The sequence below is a fragment of the Anolis carolinensis genome, chromosome 1 (genome assembly GCF_035594765.1).
Source record: "Anolis carolinensis isolate JA03-04 chromosome 1, rAnoCar3.1.pri, whole genome shotgun sequence".
NCBI lineage: Eukaryota > Metazoa > Chordata > Lepidosauria > Squamata > Dactyloidae > Anolis > Anolis carolinensis.
In genome coordinates, this window is record NC_085841.1 from 2,622,653 (window position 1) to 2,638,171 (window position 15,519).

Sequence of the window (15,519 nt, forward strand, 5' to 3'; positions counted from 1 at the left end):
ATAAATAAGATGCAAGACATATGGAGATTAAGAATATGGAGAATACAAAAGCAATAACAAAACTAAAATATCTGGAATCGCATTAACCCCCAAAAATCTACAGTTGTTACAAAATAATTATATAATAAAATGGAAGGAAATTAAAAAAAAGATTTAGAAAATTGGAGAAAGCTAAGATTATCCCTATTAGGCAGAATCGCAAGTGTGAAGATGAATGTATTACTAAAATCGATATTTTTATTCCAAAATCTCCCAATAATAAGAAACCAAAAGAAATTAAAAGAATGGAACAGGGATATAATAAAGTATATATGGCAAAAGAAAAAAACAAGGATAAAGTTTAAAAATATGACTGACAACAGAAAGAAGGGGGATTGGCCATGCCAGATTTGAAACTATATTTTGAAGCGAGTGATCTAATGTGGATAAAAGATTGGACAAAACTAGAAAATGGAGAAATTTTAAATTTGGAAGGGGTAGATTTGAGATTAGGGTGGCATTCCTACCTCTGGTACAGAATGACTAAATGAGAAAAAAAATTCGGCAGCCACTTTGTAAGATCTACAATATTTAAAGTTTGGGAAAGTAAAACAGAAACTATACGACAAAACACCATTATGGCTCTCGCCCCTAGCAGTCTCACAAAGGGGAATACTGGAATGGGGCAGATGGCTGAAGTACAAAGACCCATTAGAAAAGCAAGGAGAATGGAAAATGAAAACCCATGAAGAAATGAGTCAACTGGATAAAAATATCTCTTGGTATCACTATTGGCAAATAAAAGAACATTTCGCAAAAGATAAGGAATTAGGCTCCTCAGAACAGGATACGTTTTGGGATAAAATAATGCAAACCGAGATATATATATATATATATATATATCGGTTTGCATTATTTTATCCCAAAACGTATCCTGTTCTGGGCAATCTCCGTTGCCCATTTTAATTGTTATATATATATATATATATCAATTAAAATGGGCAACGGAGATGGAAGGTTAGTAGACATATTGTCAAGACCCAGGCTACAGAACACCAATAACCATGCGCAGAGGCCGGATTCTATCTAATATCTTTATTAAAGGAATATATAAAGTCAATAAAAACAAGTGAAGAATATAGTTCAGAAGTAGACCTTTCAGGAAAGGCCAAATATAGTCCAGGAAAATAATGTCCAATATGTGATATAGTCCAAAGTTATAATCCATTAACCGAAACACACACTTTGCCAAGCAATAGTGTGGGGAGATGTCAAGGTCTTTTAGTCCATTGAAGCTTGACAACAAGGCTGGAAAACAAACTAGATTCTTGGCTAAACAAGACTTGATACGAGGCAAACAAGAAGCAAGAACAAGGTCCGTGGCGAGGTCCGCGGTCAAACGTGAAACAAGGCAGGCTTGGAACTTGGTCCGGGAAACAAGGAACTGGGGTTACAAAGTCCACACACGATCTCACTCCTCAAGCTGACGAGTTGACTCCGCAAGGTTTCCTTTGCGGCAAAACACCTAAATAGGGTCTCGTTTCCCGCCAGAAGAACACTTTCCCTGGAGAACGAGAAGTGAAACCCAACTCCGTCCAGATGCATGACTCCTTAGAATTTCCCAAGGGAAGCAGACCTAATCAGCTAATTGTTTGGCTGCGATTCTGAGGCTCCGGCGATTAGCCTCCCTAGCTCCTCTATCTCTATTATAATTGTCCTTTCTGGAAAACAGGGGAGAATTCTGCCCAAGGCTTGTTTGGCTGACTTCTTGAGGGCAAACATCCTCCAGGTGCAGGGGCTCCGATTCTGGCTGAACCGGTGGAAATCCCATGTTTTCCTCTTCGTCTGCCACAATAGTACTAGGAACGGGACTACAAGGCCCATGAGACATCACACATATATGATTAGATGGAAACAAAACATAGGCAGATCAATCAGAAAGGAGGAATGGGAAGAAATCTGGAATAAAAAATTAAAATATACATATGCGGCTGATTTAAAAGAAAACTGGATAAAAACTGGGGAGAGGCTGACTATCCACGGAAGATGCGACGACAAGCCTCCTGACTGTTGCTTCTCCTCCTCCCTTCCCCTGAGTGGAGCCCACAAGGTTCCTGGAAGCAAGGGTGCCCTGGTGTCTTCATTTTTAGGACTGTTGCTGGAGTTAGTTGGGGTGCTGATTCTGAAAATTGCAATGGAAAGACCACATCAGCTCTTGATAATTAAATATTGTTTACTGTAGGCGACAAGATGGATAGCATATGGTCTGTATCAGAAATTAGAGTTGATGTGGTCTATCCACTGGAATTTTCAGAATCAACATCCCAACTAACCAAACTGAATCTAAAATTGACCAAAAGCTGATTCGTAATCCTTTTGGTACTAATGTTGGAGAGTGGTCTCTGGTCAAAGTAGTCCCTGGTCAAATAAAGGTTGGGAACAACTGATGTATAGGGTTTCTCCCCATGTAAGTACTTTGATGTGAATGTAGAAGTCCACTCTTTCCACACTCCAGGCATGTATAGGCTTTCTGTGCATTCTTTGATGTAAATGTAGACTTGAACTTTGGATGAAGCTCTGTCCACACTCCAAGCATTTATAGGGTTTCTCCCCAGTGTGAGTTCTTTGATGCAAACGGAGACTTCCATTGTTAGTGAAGCTCTGTCCACACTCCAAACATTTATAGGGTTTTTTCCCCAGTGTATGTAGATGCAAATGTAGACTTGAATTTTGAGTGAAATTCTGTCCACAATCCAGGCATGTATAGGGTTTCTCCCCAGTATGAGTTCTTTGATGCGAATGTAGACCTGAACTGTGAGTGAAGCTCTGTCCACATTCCAAGCATTTATAGGGGTTTCTTCAAAGTGTGAGTCCTTTGATGTGAACGTAGACCTGAACTGTGAGTGAAGCTCTGTCCACACGCCAAGCATTTATAGGGCTTCTCTCCAGTGTGAGTCCTTTGATGAGAATGTAGACCTGAACTCTGAGTGAAGCTCTGTCCACACTCCAAGCACTTATAGGGTTTCTCCCAGTGTGAGTCCTTTGATGTGAATGTAGACCTGAACTCTGAGTGAAGCTCTGTCCACACTCCAAGCACTTATAGCGTTTCTCCCCAGTGTGAATCCTTTCATGTTTACGTAGATGTGAACTCTGAGTGAAGCTTTTTCCACATTCCAGGCATTTATAGGGTTTCTCCCCAGTGTGAATCCTTTGATGTGAACGTAGACTTGAATCATGAGTGAAGCTCTGTCCACACTCCAGGCATTTATAGGGTTTCTCCCCAGTGTGAGTCCTTTAATGTGAATGTAGACCTGAATCCTGAGTGAAGCTCTGTCCACACTCTAGGCATTTGTAGCGTTTCTCCCCAGTGTGAATCCTTTCATGTTTACGTAGATGTGAACTCTGAGTGAAGCTCTTTCCACACTCCAGGCCTTTATAGGGCTGCTCCCCAGTGTGAGTTCTTTGATGTGAGTGCAGATTTGAATTCTGAGTGAAGCTCTGTCCACACTCCAGGCATTTATAGGGTTTCTCCCCAGTGTGAGTCCTTTGATGTGAATGTAGACGTGAATTATGAGTGAAGCTCTGTCCACACTCCTGGCATTTATAGGGTTTCTCCCCAGTATGAGTTCTTTGATGCAAACGTAGATGTGCATGCTGAGTGAAACTCTGTCCACACTCCAAGCACTTATAGGGTTTCTCCCCAGTGTGAGTTCTTTGATGTGAACGTAGAACTGAATTATAAGTGAAGCTCTTTCCACACTCCAGGCATGTATATTGCTTCTGCCCAGTATGAGTCCTTTCATGTGGCCTCAGATGATCCATCTGTGTGAAACTCTTTCCATACTCCAGGCCTTCAGAAGGTTTTTCCTTCATGTTAACAGTGATATGGGTGCTGAATTGCAATAAAGATACTTGGCTCTTCTTTTTTCCTTTCTTATTGGTAATTGAGTCTATGAGATGATTTCTTCTCCTTCCTATATTATTAGTTTCCTTACTGCACCCAAGAGGTGGCTCCATAGAATCCTCATTCCCCTGGTCAAGAAAGAAGCAAAAGGTCAAAGATGAAAGCTAGAAATCTTCTTTACCTGCAAGATGCTTCCCCTTTCCCTTCATGGGTTATGTTGAAAATAGACATACCAATAAATGCAGAAATGAAGGCGTCAAGCACATACACAGATGCCAGCAAATGCAATCACTGTGTCATGCAGCCAGATCCCAGGGCTGAATTTCCAAGCCCTGAATCTGACTTCATAACATAAACATGCGAGCACCTGGCGGGAGAAGATAAAATGAGCCTGGGAACTCAGGGGTGAAAGTATAAACAATTATAATTGCTGTAGTGGGGGGGGGGATAGAAACCTTGGTGGAAATGTGATCCAGAAGGTGGGGTTTGATGATGATATTTGCGTGTGATATTACGTTGCATCAGAAGTGATAAAATTAGATGTATGTAAACATTAGGTCATTCTCGACTTTTCCAAAGTCATGTATTCTTCAATAAAGATTGTGTTTGAGAGCAGCTGTCCTTGATCTGCGTTCAGACTGGTCCTTTGAAGTAAGCCTGACATTAAAGTCGAGAATCCCATTTCTCACCCTCCTGCGGAATTCGCAGTGAAGTGATAATGAGCGAGGAAGAAGATCAAAGCCCAAATGAGGCAGAGAGGCCTTTGCAAGGGGCCCGGCCGAAGAGAGAAGAGACGCTGCAAGCCATAGCTTCCTCTACGGGGTACCCCAAGCCGAACGGCGTGACCCAGAGAATTCCCAGGCTCGGAAGAGGCGTCTCTGCAGCTGCAGAAACCAGTTGGGGATCTGGAGGAAGTATGCCGGAGACCGTGGCCCTGCGGTTATCCATCCTGGAAACTAATTTATCCAGGCTGTCGGAAACCGTGGGGAGATTGGTGCCATTATTGGAAGAGAATCTCCAGAAGGAGGCCAGCCGATATGGCGCCGAGAGAGAACCAAGCAAAGAAGGAGATTGGAGCCAGAGGGGCCAGCGGGCGTCAACGCAGAGCCCCGTGGCGGCAAGGGACGAGGGAGATGAGGAATACTGGCAGGAGCTGCAGTTCCGGGACAGCATGGCGCGAGAAGTGGAGCGTCAGCGAGCCCTGGGGACCCTGAGGCCGCCGTCTCCAACAGAGCTCCCAACCCCCCGAATGGGCGTCGGGGTGGAAAGGCCACTGGGGCCAGGGATCGGGTCCAGTGGGTTCGCAGACGAAGGCGGAGAGGAGCGGGGGGTCCAGGAAGAGGAGGAGGATGTGCCGTACGACGAGGAAAGGCGAGATGAGGGGGCTACAGCTAGGCCAGTATGCGGATGGGCGGAAGAGCCAACAGCGGCGGCAGACTTCCAGGAGCCGCGCAGAATGACCACCGGAGTGGGGCGCGGCGTGTTCCAAGGAGCCACCCGAGGAAACCTGATGCAACCCTTCCCCATGCCGCCCAGACAATATCAAAGGGCTGCAGAATGGGTGCCTAGAAGGGAAGATCTCAAGCTGGAATACGGAGGGGAATCAGAGGAACTGAACTTTTTTCTAATTAGCATTAGAGGATACATGGAAGACAACGCACACACATTTCCCTCCGAAGCAAGCAGGGTTCGAGCCATCGGCAACACACTAAAGCGAGGAGCAGCCAGCTGGTATGTGCAATTGCATGCCAGACGCGACCCATGCCTGAGGTCAGTGCCCCGCTTCCTCGCCGCACTGGAGAACCGGTTCAGAGACCGGCTAGAGCAATTGAGGGCTCGAGACCAGCTGAAAGGAATAAAACAGAGGGACAAAACGGTGCCCGAGTACGCAGAGGAATTCCTCCACCTCGCGGAAAGGGTACCGGAGTGGTCTGAAGTAACCAAAGTGGAACTATTTAAAGAGGGACTACGCCCCGAGATTTTCAGCTGGGCAGCGCACAGAGACGACCCCGAGACGCTCCAGGGATGGATTCAACTAGCGGGGCGCGTCGAATCTACCCTGGCACAAGTAAAGCGCTTCAGGAGCAGCAGCGGCCAGCAAAGACCGGTGGCGAGAGGTCGAGGAGAAACGAGGAAGCAAGAAAGACCCGGAGGGAGGCCGGGGATTCCCTCCAGAGGAGACGACAACAAACCTAAACCGGGATGCTTTGTATGTGGGAAGACGGGCCACCGAGCAGCGGAATGCTGGGCCCGGAAGGGGGAGCCGCCAAAAGCCCCAAAGCCCAAGCCAGCAACCGGGAGGCGTGCGGAGGAGGAGGTGCAGGCCCCAGAATCTTCGGAAAGATTGGTGAGTCGGGACAAACGCATGATAGTAGTACCAATTTGCCTCTCGGGGCTAGAAAATCGGGCCACCTGCAAGGCGTTTGTAGACTGCGGGTGTTCTAGGAACATTATAACCCCAGAATTAGCAGGAGCGCTGAAATGCCAGCAGATGGCACTTGACTCCCCAATTGCATTTTCGCAGCTAGATGGATCAGTCGCTGCTGGGGAAGTATCTACAAAGGAATTACGGGGAGTTCCATGCAAAATAGGCAAATGGGGAGGAAGAATATCCTTTGTGATAGCCCCTATTGCCACATACCATGTAATATTGGGGATACCATGGCTCGAACAAGCAAATCCTGAAGTAGATTGGAGAGGAAAAAGCTTAGCATTTAAAGAACAGCAGATGCAATGGGAGATAAGCAAAATTGCAGAAGAGGAGGACGAGGAAGACGAAGCAGGGGAAATAGACCCACAGCTATTGCCACCTGAATACAGAGACTTTGCGGATGTTTTCAATCAGAAAGAGGCCAGTAAATTGCCTCCCAAAAGAAATATAGAAGTAGGGATTGAAATAACCCCAGGAGCAGACTTACCAAAACCAAAAGTGTATCCCATGTCCGTGCAAGAGAAGGAGGAATTGAGAAAATACATTGATAAAAACCTGGCTCGAGGCTTCATTAAGCCATCTAATTCTCCTCTCGGGGCTCCAGTGTTATTTAGGAGAAAGAAAGACAATTCCCTAAGATTGTGTATTGATTATCGAAATTTAAACGCAATTACCAAGGACAATAAATACCCTATGCCCTTAGTCAAGGATTTAATTACCGTATTGAAGAAAGGGAGCATATTTACTAAACTGGATTTAATTGAAGCGTATCATAAATTAAGGATCAAACCGGAGGATACTTGGAAAACCGCATTTTCCTGCGCATTCGGCCATTTTGAATACGAAATTTTGCCTTTCGGGTTAAAAAATGGAAGCGGCTGCTTTATGCAGCTTATAAATGAAATACTACACCCGTTATTGTACAGAGGGGTGTTCATATTCCTTGATGATATCTTGATCATTTCTGAAGATAAGGAAAAGCACGTAAAATTGGTCCGGGAAGTTTTGCAGAGACTAAGAGAAGCAAAGCTGTACGCAAAACTGTCCAAATGTGAATTTAATAAAACTCAAATTGACTTTCTGGGATATCGGATGTCTCCAGAAGGGTTAGCTATGGATCGCGTCCAACGCAGAAAAGGGGGACCAGAAGGGGGGATTTTGGTTTGTAAACAAGAAACTGTATATCCCAGCAATATTAAGGATTAAGATTCTGCATCGTTTTCACAACAACCAGAGCGCTGGTCATACAGGAATTACCAAAACAACAAAGGCAATAGCAAAACATTGTTGGTGGCCAGGAATGAGGAAGGACATAAAGAATCATGTTATCCAGTGTGATGATTGTGCCAGAAATAAATCGGGAGGAGGGAAGCCTATGGGATTGTTACAGACAGTAGCGGAACCTACCAGGCCTTGGGAATGTGTAGCTATGGACTTTGTGGGAGAACTGCCAGTCAGCAAAGGACATCGTTATATTTGGACAGTATTAGACCTGTTTTCTAAACAGGCCCACTTTATAGCACTGACGAAGCTACCATCGGCTGAGAAACTAGCTGAATTGTACATAAACCATATTTACAAATTACATGGATGTCCAAGTAGAGCAGTCAGTGACAGAGGAGTACAATTCACAGCAAAATTTTGGGAAAAATTCTTGGAAATGCTAGGAGCAGAAAGGAGTTTAAGTTCTGCTTTTCACCCCATGACAAACGGGGCGGTAGAACGTACTCAGCAAACGCTTGGGCAGTTCCTTCGAATGTACTCTAACATGAGACAAAATGACTGGTCTAGGTGGTTGGCGTTTGCGGAACTAGCCTTTAATTCAACTATACATTCAGCAACAAACAAAACCCCCTTTGAAGTAGTTTACGGGTATGAAATACAACCGTTACCCCAATTGCCGAGGTGGACAGAAAATGAAGGAACAGAGGCAGGGAAATGGAAAACGCAAATGATGGAATGTTGGAATCAAGTGACTGCTTCGTTAAAAGAAGCACACAAAAAGTATAAAACGTTCGCAGACAGAAAGAGGGTGGAAGGCGATAAATTAGATAAAGGAGATCTAGTGTGGTTAAGTACCCAAAACATCAAATTGGGGTTACCTTCAAGAAAACTGGGGCCCAAATATATTGGACCATTCAGAATACAGGGTGTTATCAATGAAGTGACTTTCCAATTGGCATTGCCAAAAAGTCTAGGGAAAATACACCCAGTCTTCCATCGCAGCTTGCTGAAAAAATATATGGGGACTTTAGACAAAATGGACCCATAGAGTTATTGTTTGATTTGTTTCAGGACTATGGTGAAAGAAGAACCGAAGAGGAGGACGAAGAAAACGGGGGCGCCATGTCATGCAGCCAGATCCCAGGGCTGAATTTCCAAGCCCTGAATCTGACTTCATAACATAAACATGCGAGCACCTGGCGGGAGAAGATAAAATGAGCCTGGGAACTCAGGGGTGAAAGTATAAACAATTATAATTGCTGTAGTGGGGGGGGGATAGAAACCTTGGTGGAAATGTGATCCAGAAGGTGGGGTTTGATGATGATATTTGCGTGTGATATTACGTTGCATCAGAAGTGATAAAATTAGATGTATGTAAACATTAGGTCATTCTCGACTTTTCCAAAGTCATGTATTCTTCAATAAAGATTGTGTTTGAGAGCAGCTGTCCTTGATCTGCGTTCAGACTGGTCCTTTGAAGTAAGCCTGACACACTGGTTCTTAAAAAACACGAGAATAAATTCAGAAAGAAAGAGAAAAAAGAAAGGAGGGAAAGAAGAAAACAATGAATGATGGAAGAAAGGAAGAGGAACTCCTTCTAATCAAAGTGGTCCCTCTTCAAGCAGTCTCTGTTCAAGTGGTCCCCGGTCAAAAAAAGGTTGGGAACCATTGCATTAAATAAAACCATGGCCTCCAAAAAGGAAATACTAAGAAAACTGAAGGCTGCTGGTGGGGAAGAGGATGTTCCATGGATGCCTTTTGGAAGCCGCCTTCAAGTGGTCTACAAAGGTCCCAAATGTTCTCTGCTTTTGAAAGTGGCACATCTTCACTGTGGAATGAATGCAAAGTGACACCACCCCAACTGCCATGGCTCAATGCTCTGGAATGTCCCCTTTGGGAAGATAAAGCAGGGTGGTAACAATAACAACAACAACACTTTATTTTTAACCCACCCTCTCTCTCCGAGGGGACTCAGGGCATTTCCAGGGAATAACAAAATGGCAAACATTCAATGCCAAGAACAGACACATAGCAATCAAAACATAAACAAGGAATGAAATGATCTCAATGTAGCATAAAACTAACAAAAAATTAGCCGAGGATTACATTAAGTAAAAATAATCTAACACAATACATTAAAATAATAAAATAGTATACCACATCTAGCGGGCTGAGGTAGATATTAATCCTCCTCCTCTCCATAAGCTAGATTGTATAGATGGGTCTTTAAAAGCTTTTTAAAGGACAGGAAGCGGTCATTTTTAGTTCTTCAGGAAGGGAGTTCCAGATACGGGGAGCAGTCATGGAAAAGTCCAAAACACCTGGAAGGCCACTTCTCTCGTTCCCACCAACCGTGCTTGAGACAGGGGTGGAACTGAGAACAGGGCCTCCTCCGCAGACTGCAGTGCTCATGCTGGTTTATACGCAGAGATGCGGTTTTTCAAATAGTCTGGGCTCGAACTGTTTTAGGGCTTTATAGGTACAGCATTTTCTATTTAGCCTGGTAACAGACCGGCTGCCAGTGAAGCTGCAGTATCATGGAAGTGGTTCTCTTCCTTTACAGTGCTCCAGTTAGTAACATGGCTGCCCATCTCTGAACTAGTGGTAGCTTCCAAACTATCTTCAAAGGCAGCCCTACACTGCAGTAGTTCAGAAGGCATGGGCTACCGTGGCCAGATTTGGAGTCCCAAGGTATGGGTGCAGATGGTGCACAAGTTTTGATTGTGTGAAGGTGCTCCTGGCAAGCGCTGACACCTGGAGTTCCAGGGTCAGCGATGCATCCAGGATCACCCCCAGACTGCAAACTCGTATCTTCAGGGGGAGTGTGAACCCATCCAGCACAGGTTGTAATCCCATACCCTGATCCTCCTTACTACTGACCAGGAGTACCTTTGTTTTATCTGGATTTACTTTCAACGTATTAGCTCTCATCCAGTCCATTACTGATGACAGGCACCGGTTTAGGGGCAACATGGCGTTTTTGGCTTTTGGTGGAAAGGAGTAATAGAGTTAGGTGTCATACGTGTCAGTGTATTTTGGTGTTTGAGTGTGAAATGTTAAATTGTTGCTATTGGACTGTGTCTGTGTGTTCCGGCAAGCTTTCCAGTAGCACATGAGTTAATTACTTGCCAGCCCCAATTGATTGTCTGCAGGGCCAATGGGTCAAGACTTCCATTTTCAACTGCATGGATGGAACATTCGTCATGAACTGTTGGATAGTTGGGAGTTGCCTGCTTGTTCTGATAGCAGACTTGGCAAAGAGAGAGGACATGCTTTTCCCTTGCTGGGGAACATGTGCCCGGAGAGCTATGGTGTTTGTAATTGCATGTAGTCTTGTAAATAAATCTTATTGAACCGCTGGGATCAGCAGATAATTAATGACTGAGGTGTCGTGTTTGTCGGTGCCACTTTTGCCGGACGCTTGAGTGGTCTGACGAGAGGAGAAGATGAGAGGCCTGGCTCGCACATAAATCAGGGTGTCGATTTAACCCCCGTCATTGGGTTATGGGCCCAGCCTGGGTGACGGCCCCAGCCAGCACGCTTCCTGCTGTGCAGTGATAAGGAGCTGATTGATGGCAAGTGTCAGCTACTGTGTGAGCCGAGATGGAAGTCAGAGCCGGAGAGACGCCCAGAGAACTCCAGTGAAGCTGCCGGAGAGGTGTGACTTCCAGAGATCTGCATTGGCGTGAGTTGCATTGCAGAGGCTTAAACTCGGGGACTGAGGGTCACTAAAGCAGCCGATTCACTGGGAGTTTGGGGTGGAATTGGATCTCCAAGCAGGCTGAGAAGGGGCCTGGTAGATGGATTTGAGCAGAGATGGCAGGCAGAAGCTTCATCTCGAATATGGATAAGTTCTCGGATGACAACTACTCTAACTGGTCAGTGATGATGCAGTCTCTGCTGGCCACAGAGGGTTTGGAGAGAACTTTGGATGACAGAGACCAGGATGCTGAGCACGTGAGAAAAGCTAAAGCTTTATTAGTGTTGTGTCTCCAACCAAATCAACTTGTCCACATTAGAAATAGAGACACTGCCACAGAAGTCTGGCAAGCCTTAAAGGATGTCCATCAGAGGGAGACTTGCATGTTTCAGATAATTTGGACTAAAAGGCTGTATAACACAAAGCTTGTGAAGGGCCAGGAATTTGGACAATGTTAAACAAATTTTGGTTGCGGCAGAAGAGAGAGGCTTGGAATATTCTAAGGCACAAAAGTGTTATAATGTGCTATCCAGCCTGTCTAAAGATTGGGGCTTTCTAGTGCACTCTTTCCAGAACATGAGGATCCAGGACTTGGCTTTGAACTTAGTCTGTGGGAGGATTCTGGAACAGCTGGATCGTAGATCCTTGGAAAGGTCCCTGAAGCAGCCAGAGATGCAGTGTGACCAGGACACAAGCAGCGGGCTTTGGTCCAGATGGTGTGCCTGGGAACAGTGAGGAGATTAGCTATGAAAGCCATGTACAAATATGTGAGGGGAAGTCATAGGGAAGAGGGAGAAGCTTGTTTTCTGCTGCCCTGTAGACTAGGATGCGGAACAACGGCTTCAAACTACAGGAAAGGAGATTCCACCTGAACATCAGGAAGAACTTCCTCACTGTGAGAAGAGCTGTTCGGCAGTGGAACTCTCCCCCGGACTGTGGTGGAGGCTCCTTCTTTGGAGGCTTTTAATCAGAGGCTGGATGGCCATCTGTCGGGGGTGCTTTGAATGCGATTTCCTGCTTCTTGGCAGGGGGTTGGACTGGATGGCCCATGAGGTCTCTTCCAACTCTACTATTCTATGATTCTATGATTACGGCCTACAGAGTCAAAACACAGCTGTGTTTTGTATGCAACTGGCCTGGGCATTTTGCCAGGAATTGCCCAGTCAACAACATGTGGTCTTCCAGAGGCAGAGGTTCCCATGGGAATGGAGGGGCAGGAAGATCTTCAACAACGTCAACAACAACAAAGGCCCAGGTGTTCATGGCGGCTAATGGCGGCATTCCAGAGAAGAACAAGTGGTTCCTGGACTCTGGTTGTACATTCCATGTACGATTTAACCCCCCTGACAATACGCATAAATTTGACACTGAACACTGAAACTCTCCCAGTGGTTTCATGTAAATGTTAAGCAGCATGGGGGACAGAATTGAACCTGAGGGACCCCAAAGGCCACCAGCCAGGGAGTCAAACCGGTCTTCCAGCACCACTATCTAGGTATAGCCCTCCAGTGCCTCCCAGTCTCATCCCGGAGAGATGATCCAGAAGGTTACCATGATAGATGGTATCAAAAGCTGCTTAGAGGTCCAGGAGAACTAGCAGGGAGACACTCCCCCTGTCCAGCTCTCTTCGTAGATGATCCACCAATGCCATTAATGCCATCTCTGTCCCATGGCCAGGCCTGAAACCAGATTGAGATAGATCCAGATAATTGGTTTCATCCAAGAAACTTTGGAGTTGTGAGGCCACCACCTTCTCTAGCACCTTTTCCAGGATGGGGAGGTTTGAAACTGGCTGTTAGTTGACTGGGATCCAGTGCCGGTTTCTTTAATAAGTGTCTTACTACTGCCTCCCTGAAATTAGTTGGCATTATACCCTGGCATTATACACCTTCACCCACTCTGCCAGTCCCCCAATGGCTGGCTGGCTGAGCCGGGACGGGCAAGGATCCAGAGAACAAGTGGTCGCTCTCATTCCTCCCAAGATCTTTTCCACATCCTTGGGCTGAATAAGTTGAAAATAATCCATATAACCATTACAAACAGATACTTCAGTTACTTCTACGGAGACTGCATTACTACTGGCATCAATATCGGAACGAAGAAATGGCTCAGGGGGAGGAGAGCACGGTGGTGAGGGATAGAAAATACATATAAACATGAAAATAACAGTAGATGTAAAAAGATAATGTACTGTAGACTGTACTGAATATTACCTGTCTGCTGTAAAACAAATGATGTATAAGTGTATTAAATTATAAAATAAACAATTAAAAAAAAATCAATATTGGAATGGATCTGAGCAACTTTGTCTGCAAAGAACTTAGCAAACTCCTCACATCGAGCTGCCGATCAGTCAGGGATCCCTGGACGAGCAGGGTTTAATAGTCTTCTGACCATTCGAAACAGCTCTCTTTGGCGGTTCTGTGCAGATGCAATGTTGGCAGCAGTAAACAATTTCTTTGCCTCCTTCATTGCCACTGAATAGGCTTTTAAATGAGCTCTAGACCGTGCTCGGTCAGATTCGCTACGGGATCTACATCAACGCTGCTCTAGTCTGTTTCACTTGCTTCATCACCGCCAGCTCTCTGAAATACCAAGGAGCTGATTCAGCTCTGCTTTGCGAAAGGAGAGAATGGAGTGGATGGGATGGGATGAGGCAGGAGTGGAAACTCAGCACAAAGGAGATGAGGGGCACTGAAGGAATAGCTGGCCAATCTCAGGCCCCTGGCATATAAACTAGTTCAAAGGAGATAATCTGGATTTCATATGGCGGTGTAGAAGGGGCAATAGTGACATGATGAATAATTATTTACTAGCTTGGGGACTCAGTGATACCTGGGTTATTTGAAAAGGGCATTTTTGTCTGTGTTATTTGCTGCTGGGTTCAGTGCTTTCTGGAGAAGGGTGAACTACAACTCCCAACTGCCAAGGTAAATCACCCCCAAACAAGGTCTGTATGCACAGTTGGCCATTTTTTGCTGGTCATGCGGGCTCTGTGTGCCAGCTTTGGTCCAATCCCATATTTAGTGGAGTTCAGAGTGCTCACTGATTGCAGGTGAACTATACATCCCAGTACCTACAACTCCAAAATGTCCAGGTCAATTCCCTTCAAAACCCAGCACTATTCAAATTTGGGCATATCAGGTATGCATGCCAAGTTTGGTCCAGATCCATCATTGGTCAGGTTCACAGTGCTCTCTGGATGTAGGTGAACTACAACTCCTATAAATCAAGGTCAATTCCCCCCAAACTTGGTCATGTGGGTTCTGTACGCCAAATGTGGTCCAGGTCCATTGTCAGTGTGGGTCACAGTGCTGTGTCTTGATGCAAGGTGAACTACAACTTCTATCATGAGTCAGTCCCCCAAACCCTTCCAGTATATTCAGTTGCTGATTAATTCCTCTGTCTGGGAACAAATTTGGACAAAATGTTTAAAATACACCTATGCAACAGATTTGAGGGAAAATTGGCTAAAGATGTTGCACAGATGGTATATTACACCAAAAAAAATTAGGGATGATGTATAAAAACACAGATAACAATTGTTGGAAATGTAAACTAAAGGAAGGATCATACTACCATATGTGGTGGTCGTGTGAAAAAACAGCAGAATATTGGAAAATGGTACATAATGAATGGAGCTCCCTGTAGCGCAGTGTGTTAAAGCGCTGAGCTGCTGAACTTGCAGACTGAAAGGTCCCAGGTTCAAACCTGGGGAGCAGAGTGAGCGCCCGCTGTTAGCTCCAGCTTCTGCCAACCTAGCAGTTCGAAAACATGCAAAATGTGAGTAGATCAATAGGTACCGCTCCGGCGGGAAGGTAACGACGGTCCATGCAGTCATGCCGGCCACATGATCTTGGAGGTGTCTACGGACAAAGCTGGCTCTTCGGCTTAGAAATGGAGATGAGCACCAATCCCCAGAGTCGGACACGACTGGACTTAGCATCAGGGGAAACCTTTACCTTTACCTTTTTTGTAACAGTGGCTAGAATAGTCTTCGCCAAAGTTTGGAAAGAAGAACTTATCCCTACTAAGACACAATGGATAGATAAAATCATGGAAATAAAGGATATGGACAAATTGACTTTTTTGTTAAAAAGAATAACGAAAAGGGAGTGAAAATGACAGACTGGACTGTCTTTGAGGACTATATAAATAAGGAGGAAAAATAAATGGTAAATTTGAATGATTCTGTTTATAAAAATTAGGAAAATACCTTCTTTTTTTGGATTATAGTGACAAGAGTTTTGTTAAAGGGCAAAAAGAGGAAGAACGGAAGTC

The 15,519-nt window shown here is 45.1% G+C and overlaps 1 protein-coding gene and 1 pseudogene across 3 annotated transcripts in view; both read right to left on the reverse strand.

Annotated features, from left to right (window-relative positions):
• The window catches only part of LOC134292289 (zinc finger protein 658B-like), a 63,956-nt gene that overhangs the window by 34,240 nt on the left and 14,197 nt on the right, over positions 1-15,519 (reverse strand). Inside the window, exon 2 of one of the 3 annotated variants that reach the window (XR_010002285.1) lies at positions 3,656-4,011. The exons of the other annotated variants lie outside the window; for them this stretch is intronic. The gene's annotated coding sequence lies outside the window, so the exon portion shown is untranslated. Of the gene's footprint in view, positions 1-3,655; positions 4,012-15,519 lie in introns of those variants that run through there. 3 annotated transcript variants of the gene reach the window in all.
• On the reverse strand, positions 1,880-3,654 carry LOC103280925 (zinc finger protein 239-like; annotated as a pseudogene).